At 42.3% G+C, this 22785-nt stretch overlaps 1 protein-coding gene across 1 annotated transcript in view; it reads right to left on the bottom strand.

The window, feature by feature from the left end:
• LOC136876166 (ornithine decarboxylase 1) overlaps window positions 1-1699 on the bottom strand; it is a 75897-nt gene extending 74198 nt beyond the window's left edge. The window contains exon 1 of the mRNA XM_067149885.2: window positions 1539-1699. The gene's annotated coding sequence lies outside the window, so the exon portion shown is untranslated. The remainder of the gene's footprint in view (window positions 1-1538) is intronic.
• Between the last annotated feature and the right edge of the window lie 21086 nt (window positions 1700-22785).

Genomic DNA, 22785 nt, shown 5'->3' with positions numbered 1-22785 from the left:
AGGCAAGATCAGCGTGGGAAGTACTTAAACATCCACCATACTCAATGGGCTTGTCTCCATGCGATTTTGACCACATCCCCAAAGCGAAAGAACAACTATTTGGGACACAAGAGGACACTGCCAATGCTGAGAAATGCTAGGTTACAACATTCGCACATGGTAAGATGATTGGTATCCGAGACCTCTTGCATTGTTGGGAACAAGATGTGGGCAATCTAGGGGACTACTGTCAGGGTTTACCGTAAAGATTTCTATCTGAGAAAAAACATTATGTAGCACAAGGACTTTATGGCTGACAGTTTCCTTACTTTATATTCTATACCTAGTAAACCTATTCGGCATTATTCATACATTCCATAGCACCTTACGCTCCTCACTCCCATCTGTATATATCCAGCAGATACCGCATTCATAAGAACTGTTAAATGTGAGAAGTAGCAAATAAGCGTGTATTGAGCTTTATTGAATGAAAAGGGTTTCGTGACTGTTGATTTAAAAAGTGGTGACCATCTATAAAAACTAATTTTATGAGTAAAACAGTTCAAGCCTTGAAATGTCAATCTAATGTTAAGTAGGCGAGACATTTTAGAGCTAGTAAGTATGAAACCTGCCATTATGATCTGCTGAGAATTGCAGAATGTTTTTTCCAGCTCTCCACAACTGAGTGCAAAAGATCAGCAAGGGCAAGCGTAGACAGGGAATGGATAGGAGATAGGTACAAGTGTAAAGCAGCCAAGTGAAAACCTGGAGTACTACGAACACCACCAAGTGCACAAGCTGGCTAAAGATCATGCTTATATCGTTTGTACCCTAACACACTTTCAACCAACTGAGGAGATAAGAGGAAATACGCAGGCAAAAAGAAAGTTTATTTAATATTCACGAAAGAAATTAGAACATTTTTGAGACAATGATCAGAATTATTTCCAATCTCCAAGATCTTGGGCAATAAAATAAAGTATGTGGATAATGATGATCACTGCAATGCAGGATATTACAACAAGAGAACAGCAAACACGAAGTGCCAAAGTTCCGGGGAAATTCAGTAACAACCAATAAAGAATTGAAAGACTTAAGAACTTTACTCAGTAAACCACAACATAGGGAAACTTTATGGACAATATAGTATAACGTATTTCAAATAATTCAACTTGACAGTAGTAAATAATGTGAATAAGAACGAAAAATATACCCAACTTTCTACATTTGAAACAGTCTTATGATTCATGGGTAAGAGTCATGTCATGAGTCATTTCATCGCAACTTGACAGCAACATCCTAACACGCCACCTTCAGAACTAGACAGGTAACACCGTCTAACCAGATGTTACACTACCCATAGTGCAGAATTCTAAAATAGGCAAAATAATTTGTAATGAACTCATTTACGAACTTCATATTAATTGCTTATTATTTCCCGTCTTGAATACGGTCTGAACTGGGCAACATGCAGCCAGCTGCACGGCTATGAAGGAAATCATATTAACTATTTCTATATTTCAACATCAAAAACAGTTTCAGATAATTAAGATACTCACCTGAACCGAAGCTAGCCACCCTTTGGGCTGGCTTTTAATTGATGACGGAATGGTGAATGTTTTATAAACACTTTTACGGTAATAAGGAAGAACGCTAACAAAAACCCTGCCGGGATAACGATTTCGCCCCTCAGCACTGAACCACCATATCGGAAAGAGAACACTCTAGCGGTAACACATTACACTAAAAGATGGGGAGTGGGGTGAGGTTTTCGAGGCAAATCAGATACTCGCCCTGTTCTCGTCCTTGGTAGAGATGAACTTCTGACGTTAGAGTATGATTATAATTCATCTTCAATTTAATTATAGGGATGTTTAGCAATAATATGTTAAATACATCTTTACAGCTTCATTCGTAGTTACCTTCATGAAGGATACATGAAACGCGTAGGAGGACCGTTTCCTGCAGACATGACATAGTCCTCTTTGATCCCGTCAGATCAATTCGCGAATTCGGCGATCAACTTATATAGTTAACTTCACAAGGAGCAGAAGAGGAAGAAGCATCGAAGTGAAAATAAATTTCATGAAGTCAGTTAATTATCTTTATTTAGAATTTACATCACTTGCGCCATTTATAGAACATTTTCATAGCCTTTGGTAAGCTAGCCTTGAAATAACGTTTGTTGACCTTGATCTTTTTATTTGGGCTCCTTGAAACGTGGCCTCCGTAGACCGACGTTACTGACCTTAACCTTGCCCTGCATCATTTATGCATTCGCAAGCCCCTCGAACAGAAAGTTATTCTCTGTCAGAATGCTTACTGGATGATGGAAATCAGTCTTCTGGCTGATACTATTGAGTGATATTCTGATCGGGAACGGGCATGTTAGTTACGTTGTACAGATCGTGTGACTGCTTGTATACCGGATATTTTGGGTTCGCCCTGAAGGTCTCATTTTCACGCCGCGGCCACTACATTTCTAGCCTTTTCCCAACGTCCCCGAAAACGTGTACTGTATACGGTACGTTAGCGCGACGTTAAATTTCATGTAAAAACAGAAATAGCTGGGAAAGAAGTAGCAATTTTCAAATTGCGAAAGAGGAACTTCACTTTAGAAAACATTAACGACGACAGAAACCAAGCAGAAAAGGTACCGGTACGAGCACGATGCGAATGACGATGTTCTGCAGGTAGCGGATGGGAGCATTTCCTAAAATACCGGCCGTTTCAGATCTTAACCCCTCCTCAGATTTATTAATGAATTGAGGCAGTGAGTGAGAGAGTGGGCTATGCCAGATTTGGGTGGAACTGAGATATTTAGTTTTTTGCGTTTGCTCTAATAATGGGAAAAACATTCCTATTAACATATAATTTATTGTTTACCATTTCAAAGCATACATTTCAAATTCTTTAGGAAAATTATTTACAGGGTGTAATTCCATCACTTAACCGGCTCCTTAGGCCCTTTCCATCTGCAAACAACCAAAGGAAATAACTTTGCATTACTACCTATAGGTTAGCTAACAGTACATACCCAAGAATTGCCTTAATTACCTGGCTGCTATATAAAAAAAGTCCTTTATAATGTACGGCTCCATGCCTAAATGGTTAGCGTGCTGGCCTTTGGCCACAGGGTCCCGGGTTCGATTCTCGGTGGGGTCGGGAATTTTAACCATCGTTAGTTAGATTCGCTGGCACGAGGGCTGGTTGTATGTGTCGTTTTCATCATTTCATCTTCATCACGACGCGCAGGTCGCCTACGGAAGTCAAATCAAAGGACCTGCACCTGGTGAGCCGAACATGTCCTCGGACACTTCCGGCACTAAAAGCCATACGCCATTCCATTTCATCAAGCAGTAGTCACAGTTTCCTTCGAGGCATTCCGATCGAAATGCAGAGAGAAGATCGTATGCTGCAGTTGCCCTTACTTGATGGGCTCGTGTCCCTAGATGTATGATATCTTCTTCTTTAGCTTGCCATTCGTAGCACACTTTGCATGTAGCTGTGTGAGGCATTTTGAAGCCGATATTAAATTTCGTATTAAATATAGTCCTGTATGTGCCACAACTAACATTCTTCATGCCAGTATCATGTCTTTCTTCTTTGTATACTGTACATCTCTGCAACTGATTTCACAACTCGAATGATTTTTTTTGAACCTTCTTACTTAGTGACTTACATACAAGGGAATTTTTCTTAATATGGTACATTACTGATTTCTCATCTTCATCATTTAACTTATGCTTCTAATTACTGTGCGTACCTTTGAGATCCACATGAGGTGATACTATCGAGCTGGTACAGGATGATAATCCTTCGCGTTCAGATTCACCTCCTTCCGGCACATTAACGCGTACTCTAATCCGAAGTTTTTACACACTTTAGCTCTTTTGCACTTATCATCATTTATAACTCGTTTTTAGGTTTTTCATAGCAACTCACTATTACTTCTCCTTCACCGTCGCAATTTTGTACACAACTAACACGTGTTTGAGAATAAGCGCAGTGATTGGCCAGCTCGCATAGCCGACAGACAGCGCACACATTGAATGCTTCTAGCTGTTTGGCATAGCTCACTGTCACTCTCTCGCAGCATAAATGTGAAATAAGCTATTCACAGAAAATAATGTTCTTTAAAAAAGGAAGGAAGGAGCCTGCGGAAGTCTTTGATATTTTGCACACTGAAAGATGAATGTAAGCCCTACACAAGGGTACCAATAACTCATTTTTGACAAAATCTCGGCATAGCCCACTCTCTCACTCACTGCCTCAATTCAAAAGTTATCTGATAAATTATATAATCGAGATGAAGAAACTATTACTCGTATAAATAGGCACTGCTCTCTTGTCAAAAGTGTGCTTCAAAATTGGAAGACACTTCGAATTTTCTCAAAAATTAACATGCACAATTTGTTTTACGTCAAACCGGCACATATATTTTTTTTTGCAAGCTGCTTTACGTCGCACCGACACAGATAGGTCTTATGGCGGCGATGGAATAGGGAAGGGGCTAGGAGTGGGCAGGAAGCGCTCGTGGCCTTAATTAGGGTACAGACTGGTGTGAAAATAGGAAACCACGGAAAACCACCTTCAGGGCTGTTGACAGTGGGGTTCGAACCCTTTATCTCCCGAATGCAAGTTCACAGCAGTTCAACCCTAACCGCATGGCCTACTCGGTCGGTCCGAAATGAAAAAGAAAAGAAGGATGTTTCAAAGAGATTTATTAAGAATTGTGTTATTGTGTTAGTTCTTTCTGTGACTATTGCTACGGCAGGGCGAAGTTTCTTAACAATAAAATTTAATTTACCAAGACATACCTGAGAACGACTGTGACCGGGGAACACCTTCGTAACCTAGCAATGATTTCAACTGAGACTGAAAAGGCTACCACTTCATATTTGAACCAAATGCCACATTGACGAGTTCACCTCACAGAAAGCACGCAGACTCCAGTTAGCTAAATAGTACGGGTGTTCGAGTAGTAAATGTATGTACGTAATATATGTCTACCCTTTAGTCCCGTTTATTGATAGCCGGGCTGAGCAGTTCAGGCGGTAGAGTGCTGGCCTTCTAACCCTCAAGTTGGTGGGTTCGATCCCGGCTCAGTCTGGTAGTATTTGAAAGTGCTGATATACGTCAACCTCGTGAGGGTAGATACAGTATACTGGCGTTCTTCAACCCGATCGGGGGTCACAGTATCCTCGAAGAAAACCGGTAAACCACTTGCCGGCTATCCTTCCAAGAATACAGCAACGACCGGAAAGAAAAAGAGGGCCCGACGCCCTCTCGCTCGATCCTTTTCTAGGGAACCCAGGAAGAAGGCCCACCGTTCCAAAAGTGAGAGTTCACCAGCTACGGAGTGCTAAGTCAACAAGTCATCCTCTACTGAGTAGATCAGAGGCTGAACCATTCATTTTCGTAGATGGTGATAACGACAACAATAACAAGGAAAATGACGGCAGAGAATGGCAGGCAGCAGGCCGAACAAGAACAATCAATTGTCCTCATTTCGTTGCGCTACTCATCCACACAATGGCACTACTGCAGTAGAACTTGTCGCCAAGCTGAGTTAGGTCAACGGATATCCGTCTCTGTGGCAACCATAGTCTGTCTACAGGAGTCTCGTTTGAGACCTGGACACGACACGACTATGAACCAGGGTAGAGTGCTATCCAGGAATTAGGTTGAGGAAGATGTGGAGGGAAGTAGAAGAGAGGGAGGAGGGGAAGGAGAAGGTGGTAGTGTTTCACGTTGGTACCAACAACGTAAGGCAAGCTGATATAAGTACCAACATAGTTGGAGATGTGTGGGATCTGGTAAATGCAGCATGGGTGAAGTTTAAGAAAGCGGAGATTGTTATTAGTGGAATACTGTGTAGGAGGGATACTGACTGGAGGGTGATTGGGGATTTAAATGAGACTATGGAGTGGGTATGTGGGAAACTGGGAGTGAAATTTCTAGATCCTAATGGGTGGGTAGGAGATAGGGATCTGCGCTCAGATGGCCTTCACTTAAACCGCAGTGGTACTTGTAAGTTAGGAAATTTGTTTGGAAGGGTAATAGGGAGGTACATTCAGGGAAACGGGGTGGCCTAGGGAGCGGTGATAAAGGAACAGGGAACTGGAAATCTAGTAGGGATGACATAAAATTGTTAGTGTTGAACTGTAGAAGTACTGTAAAGAAAGGAATATAATTAAGTAATTTAATAGATATATATTTACCAGATATTGTAATAGGAGTTGAATCATGGCTGAGAAATGATATAACGGGTGCAGAAATTTTCTCACGGAACTGGAGTGTGTATCGTAGAGATATGATAGGAATGGTGGGACGGGGAGTATTCGTTCTGGTGAAAGAAGAATTTGTAAGCTACGAAAAAGTTAAAGATGAGACACATGAAATTCTAGGTGTAAGGCTCATTTCTAAAGATAATAGGCAACTTGATATATTTGGAGTGTACAGACCGGGAAAGGGTAGCACTGACACGGATTCAGAATTATTTGATAAGATAATCAGCTATTTAGGAAAGGACATGAAAAGAAATGTGATTGTAGCGGGAGATCTGAATTTACCAAATGCCAATTGGGAAGGAAATGCGAACGACAGGAAGCATGACCAACAAATGGCAAATAAGTTAATATGGGAAGGACAGCTGATTCAGAAAGTGATGGAACCAACCATAGGGAAAAATATCCTGGAAGTGGTGCTGATAAAACCAGATGAGCTCTATAGAGAAACTGAACTAATACATAGTATTAGTGATCGTGATGCCGTTTTTGTCGTAGTTAAAAATAAATGTGATAGAAAGGAAGGTCTTAAAAGTAGGACTATTAGGCAGTACCATATGGCTGATAAAGCAGGCATGAGTTAGTTTCTAAAAAGTAACTATGATCGGTGGAAAACGGTAAATAAAAATGTGAACAGACTCTGGGATGGGTTTAAAGCAATTATTGAGGAATGCGAAAACAGGTTTGTACCTTTAAGGGTGGTAAGGAATGGTAAAGACCCACCTTATTATAATAGAGAAATAAAGAGACTAAGAAGGAGGTGCAGACTGGAAAGAAATAGAGTTAGAAATGGCTGTGGAAGCAAGGAGAAATTGTAGGAACTTACTAGAAAATTTAATCTAGCAAAGAAGGCAGCTAAGGATAACATGATGGCAAGCATAATTGGCAGTCATACAAATTTTAGTGAAAAATGGAAGGGTATGTATAGGTATTTTAAGGCAGAAACAGGTTCCAAGAATGACATTCCAGGAATCATTAATGAACAAGGGGAGTGTGTATGTGAGGATCTTCAAAAGGCAGAAGTATTCAGTCAGCAGTATGTAAAGATTGTTGGTTACAAGGATAATGTCCAGATAGAGGGGGAGACTGAGGCTAAAGAAGTATTAAAATTTACATATGATAACAATGACATTTACAATAAGATACAAAAGTTGAAAACTAGAAAAGTGGCTGGAATTGATAAGATTTCTGGGAATATACTAAAGACAATGGGTTGGGATATAGTACCATATTTGAAGTACTTATTTGATTATTGTTTGGTCGGAGGAGCTATACCAGATGTATGGAGAGTTGCTGTAGTAGCCCCTGTGTATGAAGGAAACGGTGATAGACATAAAGCTGAAAATTACAGGCCAGTAAGTTTGACATGCATTGTATGTAAGCTTTGGGAAGGCATTCTTTCTGATTATATTAGACATGTTTGTGAAATTAAGAACTGGTTCGATAGAAGTCAGTTCAGTTTTAGGAAAGGTTATTCCACTGAAGCTCAGCTTGTAGGATTCCAGCAAGATATAGCAGATACCTTGGATTCAGGGGGTCAAATGGACTGTATCGCGATTGACCTGTCTAAAGCATTTGATAGGGTGGATCATGGGAGACTGCTGGCAAAAATGAGTGCAATTGGACTAGACAAAAGAGTGACTGTATGGGTTGCTATATTTCTAGAAAATAAATCTCAGAGAATTAGAGTAGGTGAAGCTTTATCTGGCCGGCCCCGTGGTGTAGGGGTAGCGTGCCTGCCCCTTACCCGGAGGCCCTGGGTTCGATTCCCGGCCAGGTCAGGGATTTTTACCTGGACCTGAGGGCTGGTTCGAGGTCCACTCAGTATACGTGATTAGAATTGAGGAGCTATCTGACGGTGAGATAGCGGCCCCGGTCTCGAAAGCCAAGAATAACGCCCGAGAGGATTCGTCGTGCTGACCACACGATACCTCGTAATCTGCAGGCCTTCGGACTGAGCAGCGGTCGCTTGGTAGGCCAAGGCCCTTCAAGGGCTGTAGTGCCATAGGGTTTGGGTTTTGGAAGCATTATCTGACCCTGTAATAATTAAGAGGGGAATTCCTCAAGGCAGTATTATCGGACCTTTATGATTTCTTATATATATAAATGATATGAGTAAAGGAGTGGAATCAGAGGTAAGGCTTTTTGCGGATGATGTTATTCTGTATAGAGTAATAAATACGTTAGAAGATTGTGAGCAACTGCAACGTGACCTCGATAATGTTGTGAGATGGACAGCAGGCAATGGTATGTTGATAAACGGGGTTAAGGGTCGGGTTGTGAGTTTCATAAATAGGAAAAGTCCTCTGAGTTTTAATTACTGCGTTGATGGGGTGAAAGTTCCTTTTTGGGGACCATTGTAAGTACTTAGGTGTTAATATAAGGAAAGATCTTCATTGGGGTAATCACATAAATGGGATTGTAAATAAAGGGTACAGATCTCTGCACATGGTTATGAGGGTGTTTAGGGATTGTAGTAAGGATGTAAAGGAGAGGGCATATAAGTCTCTGGTAAGACCCCCACTAGAGTATGGTTCCAATGTATGGGGCCCTCACCAAGGTTACCTGATTCAAGAACTGGACAAAATCCAAAGAAAAGCAGCTCAATTTGTTCCGAGTGATTTCCGACAAAAGAGTAGCGTTACAAAAATGTTAAGTTTGGGTCGGGAAGAATTGGGAGAAAGAAGAAGAGCTGCTCGACTAAGAGGTATGTTCCAAGCTGTCAGCGGAGAGATGGCGTGGAATGACATTAGTAGATGAATAAGTTTGAGTGGCGTTTATAAAAGTAGGAAAGATTACAATATGAAGATAAAGTTGGAATTCAAGAGGACAAACTGGGGCAAATATTCATTTATAGTAAGGGGAGTTAGGGACTGGAATAACTTACCTTTAGGAAAAGTCTAGGAAAACAACAGATAGGGAATCTGCCACCTGGGCGACTGCCCTAAATGCAGATCAGTATTGATTGATTCATTGATTGATTGATTGATTGATTGATTGATTGATTGATTGATTGATTGATTGATTGATTGATTGATTGATGAGATGTCGTCTTTATTCCGAAGATCTAGTAGCTGAGGATGGCGGGGCGTTTTTACCCTGGTCCTTTCCGACATCTTCAGTGAAGAACTGCCGCTACTAACTCGGTGGACACAGTTGCAGTTCGCGCTCCGTTGCCAGTAATGGCCAAGGTGTGCATCGTGAACTTTCCACAGGACTATGATCTTCATGTTCATTAACTCTAAAGTTCGATCGCCCAGTTACCCCCTCCCTTCCTCTTGCTGGGAGTTATGAACACTCTTGGGCTCGCCGTTTCCCTGCACTGGGGGAACGATTTTTGACGATTGATCAAATAGTTCGATCTTCGTGTGCTCAACGCAGAAGAACCTACTCATTTCAGCAGCGTACGTAGCACTTTCTCCCACTTGGATATCACACTTTGCAGCTGTGCGACCGTTTCCCGACACAGCTCACGCTCTTGAATCAAAGACGGTACCAAAGCGCTGGTTACTTCGGCGGGAAAATTGGCCAGTGATGGCTGATGAAGTGCTAGGAACCACATTTGTTCCATCACAACTGGAATTCTAGCTGCAGCAGAGGAAACAATACCTTCCTCCTTCGGTATTCCTCCCCAGAAATAGGTCCCATGGTTGACCGAAGAAATTGCGGCAGTCATACGTGATCGCCGACGGGCTTTCAAGAGTTATCGTCGGAATCCTATGATGGCCAACCATACTGCGTTTAAGCGCCTCTGCGCTAAGGCCCGTTTCTTGAGTCGAGAGAATAAGAAAGCTTCTTGGATGAAGTATGTGTCTTCCATGACGTCACATACTCCGAAATCACAAGCGAGGACAAAACTCCACCGTATTGTCGGAGTCCAGTACATGACCACAGTCCGCGGAATCTCCGTTAATGGAAATATGGTTACGATTCCTTCGGTTATTGCAGATCACATCGCGTCACATTTCGCAGATGCGTTCAGCTCTCGGAGATACGACCCTGCGTTTCTGCCTATTAAGCGCGAGGCAGAGGAACATCATCTCTCCTTCGCCTATTCTGCTTCGTATTTCTCTAAAGTACCTTTCACGGAGTGGCAATTGCGGAGTGAAACATCTGAGTGACCTATCTTTAACGATATTCTCACACTATTCGACGGAATATGGAGTGAGGGAATACTTCTTTCTGAATGGCTTGAGAGAATTGAAATGTCATTTTCCAAGCCAGGTGAAGATGGAAGGTTTTTGGATAACTATAAGCCAATATGCCTTACAAATGGCCTCTGTAAGCTATTTGAATGGATGGTAAACCGATGATTGTGTGGGCCTTAGAAGAGAGGTCTTCTGTCTAACTACCAGCGTGGTTTTCGCTCTCACCGGTCTACCACCGACCACAGTAGTATAATAAGCGGGCTCGGCCGCCTCCTCCTCCTCCCGCCGCCTCCTCCGCCGCCTCCTCCTCCGCCGCCTCCTCCTCCGCCGCCGCCGCCGCCCGCGGGAAATTTGAATTTTGGCGGGAAATTTGAATGTTGGCGGGAGATTTGAATTTGTAAACAAAGCCACGTGCTTTTTGACAGCTGTCATCGACAACAACGCATCGCTAACCTCACTGCTGCCATCTTGACGGGCCTAAACCTCACTAGTACCAACTTAACCTAACTAGCGTGAGGTAAACAAAGCCACGTGTTTTTTGACAGCCACGTGCTTTTTGACAGACAACAACGCATCGCTAACCTCAGTACTGCCATCTTGACGGGCCTAAACCGCAGTAGTACCAACTTAACCTAACTAGCGCGAGATATTCAAAGCCACGTGCTTTTTGACAGCCACGTGCTTTTTTGACAGCTGTCATCCGCCATCTTTAAACTACAGAGCACCGTGCTGCCCTCTTTCGTCACCTGTCATCGGCAGTGCTGCCATCTTGATGGGCCTAAACCTTAGTGCTACCAACTTAACCTCACTAGCTCGAGATAAACAAATCCACGTGCTTTTTGACAGCCACGTGCTTTTTTGATAGCTGTCATCCGCCATCTTTAATCTATAGAGCACAGTGCTGCCCTCTTTAGCTACTTACCTTTGAAATGTGGTGGCGGATAATTTGAAAAATGCTTTTCGACAAGCAGCCATCTTTAATCCAGAGAGAACAGTGCTGCCCTCTATGTGGTGGCGGCAAATTGAAAAATTCCACGTGCTCTTGTTTGAAAACAAACTCACGTGCTTTTTTGACAGCTGTCATCTGCCATCTTTAATCTATAGAGCACAGTGCTGCCCTCTTTAGTTTGAAATGTGGTGGTGGTAAATTCCACGTGCTCTTGTTTGGAAACAAAGCCATGTGCTTTTTTGACAGCTGTCATCCGCCATCTTTAATCAACAGAGCACTGTGCTACTATCATGCGGGCAATTTCATCACCTGTCATCCGCCATCTTTAATCCACAGAACACCATGCTGCCCTCTTTGTGGCTACTACCTTAAGCACGTAGTAGCGGGCAATTTGAAAAGTTCTGTTAGCTATCATCCGCCATCTTTAATCAAGAGAGCACTGTGCTGCCATCTTTAGCTAGATACCTTTGAAATGTGGTGGCGGCAAATTGAAAAATTCCACGTGCTCTTGTTTGGAAACAAACTCACGTGCTTTTTCGACAGCTACCATCCGCCATCTTTAATCAACAGAGCATAGTGCTACCCTCTTTAGTTTGAAATGTGATGGCGGCAAATTCCACGTGCTCTTGTTTGGTAAACATAGCCATGTGCTTTTTTGACAGCTGTCATCCGCCATCTTTAATACAGAGAGCACCGTGCTGCCCTCTTTATCGTAGTAGATGTAAATTCGTCACCTGTCATCCGCAGTGCTGCCATCTTTAGCTAGATACCTTTGAAAAGTGGTGGCGGATAATTTAAAAAGAAAAATTCTACAGCAGCCCTCTCTCGACGCTAATTGCATAAGATGGCGGCTATACATGACTCCTTAAGGGTGCTTACGCAAGATGGCTGCTATACACAGGTTCTTATGAGACGCCCTTGGGATGCTTGCGCAAGATGGCAGTTATACATGGCTCCTTATGAGATGCCCTAGGGATGCTTGCGCAAGATAGCGGCTGCTCTTATGGGACGGCTTAAGGGTCCTTGCACAAGATAGCTTGAGACGCCCTAAGGATGCTTGCGCAAGATGGCGGACACAAGATGGCGGCTATACACAACTCCTTATGAGACGCTTTAAGGGTGCTTGCGCAAGATGGTTGCTACTCTTAGCTTAGAGGCTAACGTGTCGTGATAGTTCGATTCATTAAATTTAGGGCTTAAATGCAAAATGTTAAATATATCGAAAACGGTGCACCGTAGAGCAAAACGGACAAACTTTTTCTGCCTAATACCTAGGTTCGCAGTATGAGGAACAAGAAAATCATAGTCTAATGATGGGGTCAACGGTTCGGTTCCTACTTGGGCCCTTTGGCATTTGCTCTGTTTTAGCTTGTATTGAAGCGAGTCTTCGTAACATGATCAGGTCTAGCTATGGTAGAGAGTATAACGTACCGTGCAGGTTCGATTCATTAAATTTGGAGGCTTAAATGCAAAATGTTAAATATGTCGAAAACGATGCATCGTAGAGCAAAACGGACAAAATTTTTCCGCCTAATACGTAGGTTCGTAGTATCAGGAACAAGAAAAAACATAGTCTAATGATGAGATCAACGGTTCGATTCCTACTTAAGCCCTTTGCCATTCGCAGCTATCTATTTCTACAAGATGGTGGCTGCTCTTATGAGAAACAAGATGCCTTGAGACGTCCTAGGGATGCTTACGCAAGATGGCAGACACAAAATGGTGACTATACATAGCTCCTTATGAGACGGCCTAGGGGTGCTTGCACAAGATGGCGGCTACTCTTATGAAGAAAGCTAGCTTAGAGGCTACTGCGCAAGATAACAGCTGCTGTTATGCATGTGGTGGAGGGCAATTTGAAATTCTATGTGCTTAATCAACAGAGCACCCTGCTGCCCTCTTTAGCTGAAATGTGGTGGTGGATAATTTGAAAAATTCTTTTGACAGCTATCATCTTTAAACAAAGGCGACTATACATAGGCTGTTAAGGCCTTATCATTCTCCTCCTCCTCCTCCTCCTCCCCCCCCTCCTCCTCCTCCTTCTCTACCTCCTCCTCCGCCTCTTATGTCAAGGCATAGCTTTATATCGAACAAGTTTAAACCTGCATCGCGAAGGCAAGCGTGTGCAGCGATAACATTATTGTGCATGTTTAGACTTTCGAAACATAAGAAGAGTAGAATCAAACGCTGTACTCGATACGACATGTGATCAGAACATTGATTGATGCGTTCAGAAAACAAAATAAGTGATCAAGACTAGAATCGAACAATGTACTCAATACATCATGTGTTTAGAATATGTCAGGGGATACGCTTGTTCTAAGAAGATCAGATTGAAACATAACAAGACTAGAATAGAACACTGTAATCGATGTTGTTAACTTCAACATGTGATCAGAACATTGATTGATGTGTTCAGAACACAAAATAAGTGATCATGACTAGAATCGAACACTGTACTCGATACAACATGTGATCAGAACATTGATCGATGTGTTCAGAACACGAAATAAGTGATCAAGACTAGAATCGAACACTGTACTCAATACAACATGTGTTTAGAACATGTTAGGGGGTACCCTTGTTCTAAGAAGATCAGAATGAAACATAACAAGACTAGAATCGAACACTGTAATCGATGTTGTTAACCTCAACATATGATCAGAACATTGTTTGATGTGTTCAGAGCAAAAGTACAATTTTGATGATTTGCGCAGCTAACTCGCTCGGTAAACGATATGGCCAAAGTATATCTTCAAATTATTTACCTTCCATCATTCATCTTGTGTGTAAAAATCAGTCGAACAAGTTATCGCATAAACATGGCTGAAAAAAAGTCGTGATAGGGTATGGAACCCAGGGGTTACATCTTATCAGAAGGGCAAAAAGGATGAAAGGACTCTTCCTCCTCCTTACCGCACATTCCTTGGCTAAAGGGCTAATGGGCTAAAGGGCTAATGGGCTAAAGGGCTAAAGGGCTAATGGGCTAAAGGGCTAAAGGTGCAACAACCTCATCGATCGCTATCAGCAAGAACGCTTGTACTTTGTTAAGTGTAGAAAATTAATCTTTATTGGTAAATGGTTTTATGTTCAGAACAAGGAATGGAACCTAGGGGTTACGTCTTACCTAATAAAATCCCCGAGGTGCGATGAGTTACGTTTTTCGAACTAGTGTTTGGAACACTGAACTTTTCAAGATGGCAAGAGTGAGGTTAGCAATGTTCTGTTGTTGGATTTTAAATTCCACGCTACAACATGCATAAGGTGGCAGCCCTTGAGGTTTACTCCCGTAAAGATGGCAAGAGTGAGGTTAGCAATGTTCCGTTGTTGGATTTTTAAAATTCCCCGCTATAACATGCAAAAGGTGGCAGCCTTGAGGTTTACCGCCGTAAAGATGGCAGCAGTGAGGTTAGCGACGCTCCATTGTCCTTCAAAGTGAGGTTAGGGTTCGTCAAGAAGACAGCTGTCAAAAAAGCACGTGGCTATGTTTACCAAACAAGAGCACGTGGTCGTGACGTCACGGTCACGTAGTATGCTGCCTCAGCATGCAAAGTTCAATGTCTACACCTACGTAGTTAACACTCTGCTATGTTCACAAGATTTTTATACATCACTATTCTTTATGCTTTAAGTTCATTCACATAGGCTATGCTAAGATAGCAGCACAAACACATGCGAACTTTGTACATTCTAATGGAATAAGTTTAGTACTGTGTGCGTCATGGATACATGATGTGTGCACGCATTTAATCTTGACTATACGTAATGCTGCTGCTTTGTTTACAAGATTTTTATACATTGCTATTCTTTATGCTTTAAGTTCGTGCACGCACAAGCGATACTCGTACGCTCTAGCAGGAGAAGTTTAGTACGATATTCGATACATACATTATCGATAGGTGATGTGTACACGCTTTAGAACATAGCTCATCTTTATGCTTTAAGTTCGTGCACATGGGTTAGGGATACACAAAAGCGATTGCTACATGCTCTAGCGGAAGAAGTCTAGTACGATAGTAGATGCATGTAAAATCGATAGGTTATGCTAAGATAGCAGCACACTTACATGATTTTAGCACAATCTAGTGGGAAAAGTTTAGTATGATAGTCGTTTCGTGCAAAATCATTAGGTAATGTGTAAACGCTTCGAAACAAGGCTATTCTTTGTACTTTAAGTTCATGCGTACAGGTTATGCTAAGATAGCGGCACAATCTAGCGCAAGAAGTTTAGTACGAGAGTCGATGTATGTAAAATCGATAAGTAATGAGTACACGCTTTAAAACATGGTTATTCTTCGTACTTTCAGTTCATGCATCTTAGTTATGCTAAGATAGCAGCACAATCTAGCGGAAGAAGTTTAGTACGATATTTGTTGCATGCAAATCGATAGGTGATGTGTACACACTTTGAAACATGGCTATTCTTTTTACTTTAAGGTCATGCGTATAGGTTATGCTAGGATAGCAGCACAATCTAGCGGGAGGAGATTAGTACGAGAGTCAATGCATGCAAAATCCATAGGTAATGTGTACATGCTTTGAAACATGGCTATTCTTTGTACTTTTAAGTTCATGTGTATAAGTTATGCTAAGATGCCAGCACAATCTAGCGGAAGAAGTTTAGTACGAGAGTCAATGCATGCAAAATCGATAGGTAATGTGTACACGCTTTGAAACATGGCTATTCTTTGTACCTTAAGGCCATGCGTATAGGTTATGCTAAGATACTAGCACAATCTAGCGGAAGAAGTTTAGTACGAGAGTCGATGCTTGTAAAATCGATAGGTAATGTGTACACACTTTGAAACATGGCTATTCTTTTTACTTTAAGGTCATGCGTATTAGTTATGCTAAGATAGCAGCACGATCTAGCGGAAGGAGTTTAGTACGAGAGTCAATACATGCAAATTCGATAGTTGATGTGTACACGCTTTGAAACATGACTAATCATTGTACTTTAAGTTCATTGGTATAGGTTATGCTAAGATAGCAGCACAATCTAGCGGAATAAATTTAGTACGAGATTTGATGCATGCAAAATCAATAAGTAATGTGTACACGCTTTGAAACATGGCTATTCTTTGTACTTTAAGTTCATGCGTACAGGTTATGCTAAGATAGCAGCACAACCTAGCGGAAGAAGTTTAGTACAATATTTGTTGCATGCAAAGTCGATAGGTAATGTGTACACACTTTGAAACATGGCTATTCTTTTTACTTTAAGGTCATGCGTATTGGTTATGCTAAGATAGCAGCACGATCTAGCGGAAGGGGTTTAGTATGAGAGTCAATACATGCAAATTCGATAGTTGATGTGTACACGCTTTGAAACATGGCTATTCTTTGTACTTTTAAGTTCATGTGTATAAGTTATGCTAAGATACTAGCACAATCTAGCGGACGAAGTTCAGTACGAGATTCGATGCATGCAAAATCGATAGGTGATGTGTACACACCTTTTTACTTTAAGGTCATGCGTATAGGTTGTGTTAAGATAGCAGCACAATCTAGCGGAAGGAGTTTAGTACGATATTTGATGCATGCAAAATCAATAAGTAATGTGTACACGCTTTGAAACATGGCTATTCTTTCTACTTTTAAGTTCATGTGTATAAGTTATGCTAAGATAGCAGTACAATCTGGAGGAAGAAGTTTAGTACGATATTTGTTGCATGCAAAATCAATAAGTAATGTGTACACGCTTTGAGACATAGCTATTCTCTGTACTTTAAGTTCATGCGTATAAGTTATGCTAAGATAGCAGCACAATCTACCTGCAGAAGTTTAGTACGAGAGTCGATACATGCAAAGTCGATAGGTAATGTGTACACGCTTTAAAACATGGTTATTCTTCGTACTTTCAGTTCATGCATCTTAGTCATGCTAAGATAGCAGCACAATCTAGCGGAAAAAGTTTAGTACGAGAGTCGATGCGTGCAAAATCGATAGGTAATGTGTACACGCTTTGAAACATGGCTATTCATTGTACTTTAAAGTCATGCTAAGATAGCAGCACGATCTAGCGGATGAAGTTTAGTTCGATGGTCGATGTATGTAAAATCGATAGGTGATGTGTACACGCTTTGAAACATAGCAATTCATACTGCTGCTCTGTTCCCAAGACTTTTAAGAATAGCTAATCCTAATGCTGCTCTTAGCGACGTCGAGCTAAGGATTGATTACGTGACCGTGACGTCACGACTACGTGCTCTTGTTTGGTAAACATAGCCACGTGCTTTTTTGACAGCTGTCTTCTTGACGAACCCTAACCTCACTTTGAAGGACAATGGAGCGTCGCTAACCTCACTGCTGCCATCTTTACGGCGGTAAACCTCAAGGCTGCCACCTTTTGCATGTTATAGCGGGGAATTTTAAAAATCCAACAACGGAACATTGCTAACCTCACTCTTGCCATCTTTACGGGAGTAAACCTCAAGGGCTGCCACCTTATGCATGTTGTAGCGTGGAATTTAAAATCCAACAACAGAACATTGCTAACCTCACTCTTGCCATCTTGAAAAGTTCAGTGTTCCAAACACTAGTTCGAAAAACGTAACTCATCGCACCTCGGGGATTTTATTAGGTAAGACGTAACCCCTAGGTTCCATTCCTTGTTCTGAACATAAAACCATTTACCAATAAAGATTAATTTTCTACACTTAACAAAGTACAAGCGTTCTTGCTGATAGCGATCGATGAGGTTGTTGCACCTTTAGCCCTTTAGCCCATTAGCCCTTTAGCCCTTTAGCCCATTAGCCCTTTAGCCCATTAGCCCTTTAGCCAAGGAATGTGCGGTAAGGAGGAGGAAGAGTCCTTTCATCCTTTTTGCCCTTCTGATAAGATGTAACCCCTGGGTTCCATACCCTATCACGATTTTTTTTCAGCCATGTTTATGCGATAACTTGTTCGACTGATTTTTACACACAAGATGAATGATGGAAGGTAAATAATTTGAAGATATACTTTGGCTATATCGTTTACCGAGCGAGTTAGCTGCGCAAATCATCAAAATTGTACTTTTGCTCTGAACACATCAAACAATGTTCTGATCATATGTTGAGGTTAACAACATCGATTACAGTGTTCGATTCTAGTCTTGTTATGTTTCATTCTGATCTTCTTAGAACAAGGGTACCCCCTAACATGTTCTAAACACATGTTGTATTGAGTACAGTGTTCGATTCTAGTCTTGATCACTTATTTCGTGTTCTGAACACATCGATCAATGTTCTGATCACATGTTGTATCGAGTACAGTGTTCGATTCTAGTCATGATCACTTATTTTGTGTTCTGAACACATCAATCAATGTTCTGATCACATGTTGAAGTTAACAACATCGATTACAGTGTTCTATTCTAGTCTTGTTATGTTTCAATCTGATCTTCTTAGAACAAGCGTATCCCCTGACATATTCTAAACACATGATGTATTGAGTACATTGTTCGATTCTAGTCTTGATCACTTATTTTGTTTTCTGAACGCATCAATCAATGTTCTGATCACATGTCGTATCGAGTACAGCGTTTGATTCTACTCTTCTTATGTTTCGAAAGTCTAAACATGCACAATAATGTTATCGCTGCACACGCTTGCCTTCGCGATGCAGGTTTAAACTTGTTCGATATAAAGCTATGCCTTGACATAAGAGGCGGAGGAGGAGGTAGAGAAGGAGGAGGAGGAGGGGGGGAGGAGGAGGAGGAGGAGGAGGAGGAGGAGGAGGAGAATGATAAGGCCTTAACAGCCTATGTATAGTCGCCTTTGTTTAAAGATGATAGCTGTCAAAAGAATTTTTCAAATTATCCACCACCACATTTCAGCTAAAGAGGGCAGCAGGGTGCTCTGTTGATTAAGCACATAGAATTTCAAATTGCCCTCCACCACATGCATAACCGCAGCTGTTATCTTGCGCAGTAGCCTCTAAGCTAGCTTTCTTCATAAGAGTAGCCGCCATCTTGTGCGAGCACCCCTAGGCCGTCTCATAAGGAGCTATGTATAGTCACCATTTTGTGTCTGCCATCTTGCGTAAGCATCCCTAGGACGTCTCAAGGCATCTTGTTTCTCATAAGAGCAGCCACCATCTTGTAGAAATAGATAGCTGCGAATGGCAAAGGGCTTAAGTAGGAATCGAACCGTTGATCTCATCATTAGACTATGTTTTTTCTTGTTCCTGATACTACGAACCTACGTATTAGGCGGAAAAATTTTGTCCGTTTTGCTCTACGATGCATCGTTTTCGACATATTTAACATTTTGCATTTAAGCCTCCAAATTTAATGAATCGAACCTGCACGGTACGTTATACTCTCTACCATAGCTAGACCTGATCATGTTACGAAGACTCGCTTCAATACAAGCTAAAACAGAGCAAATGCCAAAGGGCCTAAGTAGGAACCGAACTGTTGACCCCATCATTAGACTATGATTTTCTTGTTCCTCATACTGCGAACCTAGGTATTAGGCAGAAAAAGTTTGTCCGTTTTGCTCTACGGTGCACCGTTTTCGATATATTTAACATTTTGCATTTAAGCCCTAAATTTAATGAATCGAACTATCACGACACGTTAGCCTCTAAGCTAAGAGTAGCAACCATCTTGCGCAAGCACCCTTAAAGCGTCTCATAAGGAGTTGTGTATAGCCGCCATCTTGTGTCCGCCATCTTGCGCAAGCATCCTTAGGGCGTCTCAAGCTATCTTGTGCAAGGACCCTTAAGCCGTCCCATAAGAGCAGCCGCTATCTTGCGCAAGCATCCCTAGGGCATCTCATAAGGAGCCATGTATAACTGCCATCTTGCGCAAGCATCCCAAGGGCGTCTCATAAGAACCTGTGTATAGCAGCCATCTTGCGTAAGCACCCTTAAGGAGTCATGTATAGCCGCCATCTTATGCAATTAGCGTCGAGAGAGGGCTGCTGTAGAATTTTTCTTTTTAAATTATCCGCCACCACTTTTCAAAGGTATCTAGCTAAAGATGGCAGCACTGCGGATGACAGGTGACGAATTTACATCTACTACGATAAAGAGGGCAGCACGGTGCTCTCTGTATTAAAGATGGCGGATGACAGCTGTCAAAAAAGCACATGGCTATGTTTACCAAACAAGAGCACGTGGAATTTGCCGCCATCACATTTCAAACTAAAGAGGGTAGCACTATGCTCTGTTGATTAAAGATGGCGGATGGTAGCTGTCGAAAAAGCACGTGAGTTTGTTTCCAAACAAGAGCACGTGGAATTTTTCAATTTGCCGCCACCACATTTCAAAGGTATCTAGCTAAAGATGGCAGCACAGTGCTCTCTTGATTAAAGATGGCGGATGATAGCTAACAGAACTTTTCAAATTGCCCGCTACTACGTGCTTAAGGTAGTAGCCACAAAGAGGGCAGCATGGTGTTCTGTGGATTAAAGATGGCGGATGACAGGTGATGAAATTGCCCGCATGATAGTAGCACAGTGCTCTGTTGATTAAAGATGGCGGATGACAGCTGTCAAAAAAGCACATGGCTTTGTTTCCAAACAAGAGCACGTGGAATTTACCACCACCACATTTCAAACTAAAGAGGGCAGCACTGTGCTCTATAGATTAAAGATGGCAGATGACAGCTGTCAAAAAAGCACGTGAGTTTGTTTTCAAACAAGAGCACGTGGAATTTTTCAATTTGCCGCCACCACATAGAGGGCAGCACTGTTCTCTCTGGATTAAAGATGGCTGCTTGTCGAAAAGCATTTTTCAAATTATCCGCCACCACATTTCAAAGGTAAGTAGCTAAAGAGGGCAGCACTGTGCTCTATAGATTAAAGATGGCGGATGACAGCTATCAAAAAAGCACGTGGCTGTCAAAAAGCACGTGGATTTGTTTATCTCGAGCTAGTGAGGTTAAGTTGGTAGCACTAAGGTTTAGGCCCGTCAAGATGGCAGCACTGCCGATGACAGGTGACGAAAGAGGGCAGCACGGTGCTCTGTAGTTTAAAGATGGCGGATGACAGCTGTCAAAAAAGCACGTGGCTGTCAAAAAGCACGTGGCTTTGTTTATCTCGCGCTAGTTCGGTTAAGTTGGTACTACTGCGGTTTAGGCCCGTCAAGATGGCAGTACTGAGGTTAGCGATGCGTTGTTGTCTGTCAAAAAGCACGTGGCTGTCAAAAAACACGTGGCTTTGTTTACCTCACGCTAGTTAGGTTAAGTTGGTACTAGTGAGGTTTAGGCCCGTCAAGATGGCAGCAGTGAGGTTAGCGATGCGTTGTTGTCGATGACAGCTGTCAAAAAGCACGTGGCTTTGTTTACAAATTCAAATCTCCCGCCAAAATTCAAATTTCCCGCCAAAATTCAAATTTCCCGCGGGCGGCGGCGGCGGAGGAGGCGGCGGGAGGAGGAGGAGGCGGCCGAACCCGCTTATTATACTACTGACCACCTTGTTAGAAAACCTTTCTCCGGTAGGAACAGTTAGTAACCGTGTTTTTAACCTGGAAAAGTCTTAAGACACTACCTGGCCATATGGGATTGTCTCAACCCTATATAAGTGGAGATTTCGAAGAAATTTACCGGCGTTTATTGTCTTTCGAATCCGAGTAGGGAATGCTTTTTCTCAGTATTACTTTCAAGAAAATGGAGTACCACAGGGATCTGTACCGAGTGTCACATTCTTCGCAGTCACTATCGTCATAGCTGCCGCTGCTGGGCCCGCAGTCGTTACATCGTATGTAGACACTCCTCACACATGCTGTCAAAGTTGTGAAATGCAGCAAAATCGAAGTTATCAATGCCTTATTAATACCCAGTACCACCAGAAGTAAGAAAACCGCCCGAATGCTACCCGAATCGTAAGTTGGATGTGGCTATCGGCGGTTATCTTTAACGTACCCCTAGCGAGGTACCTCGGTGACTAGTTCCGTGGAAGTATATACGGCTAGATCTTATCCGTTGAATCTAAGGTGAATACGGATGCCTCTGTTCTTCGGAGATATTACCTGTACCACGTTCACCAGCACCCGAAAGGGCAACATGTCTTCATGGACGGTTCTAAAATAGGAGAAAATGGTGGATACTCTTTCGTCTCCTAGTGTCTGTAGTCTTTAGCGTGCTGGCTACACTGCGGAGTTCTTCGACATCTTAGAAGCTCTGCAATTTGTGCTGAGTGAGGAAAGAGATCAATTTTCTCGTGTGTACCGACTCCTTAAATGCAGTCTATTGATAGGCCTACCTGTTTCTCGAACAGCCACTGGTGCAGCAGATTCATGACGTTCTGGACAGGTTATGCGACGCTAGCACCAGAATCACTTTCACGTGGCTTCCAAGTCACATGGGGATTCCGGGAAATGAACTTGCGGATAAGACTAAAAAAAAAAAAAACCGGTACTTTTACACCTCGGCCTGCAGGGAACATTCGAACTCATATTAGCCGATGGCGATTATACTGCTGACCACGTC

The sequence above is a fragment of the Anabrus simplex genome, chromosome 6 (genome assembly GCF_040414725.1).
Source record: "Anabrus simplex isolate iqAnaSimp1 chromosome 6, ASM4041472v1, whole genome shotgun sequence".
NCBI lineage: Eukaryota > Metazoa > Arthropoda > Insecta > Orthoptera > Tettigoniidae > Anabrus > Anabrus simplex.
The sequence above is the reverse complement of the archived record's forward strand: the minus strand, read 5'-3'. Positions and strand labels throughout refer to the sequence as shown.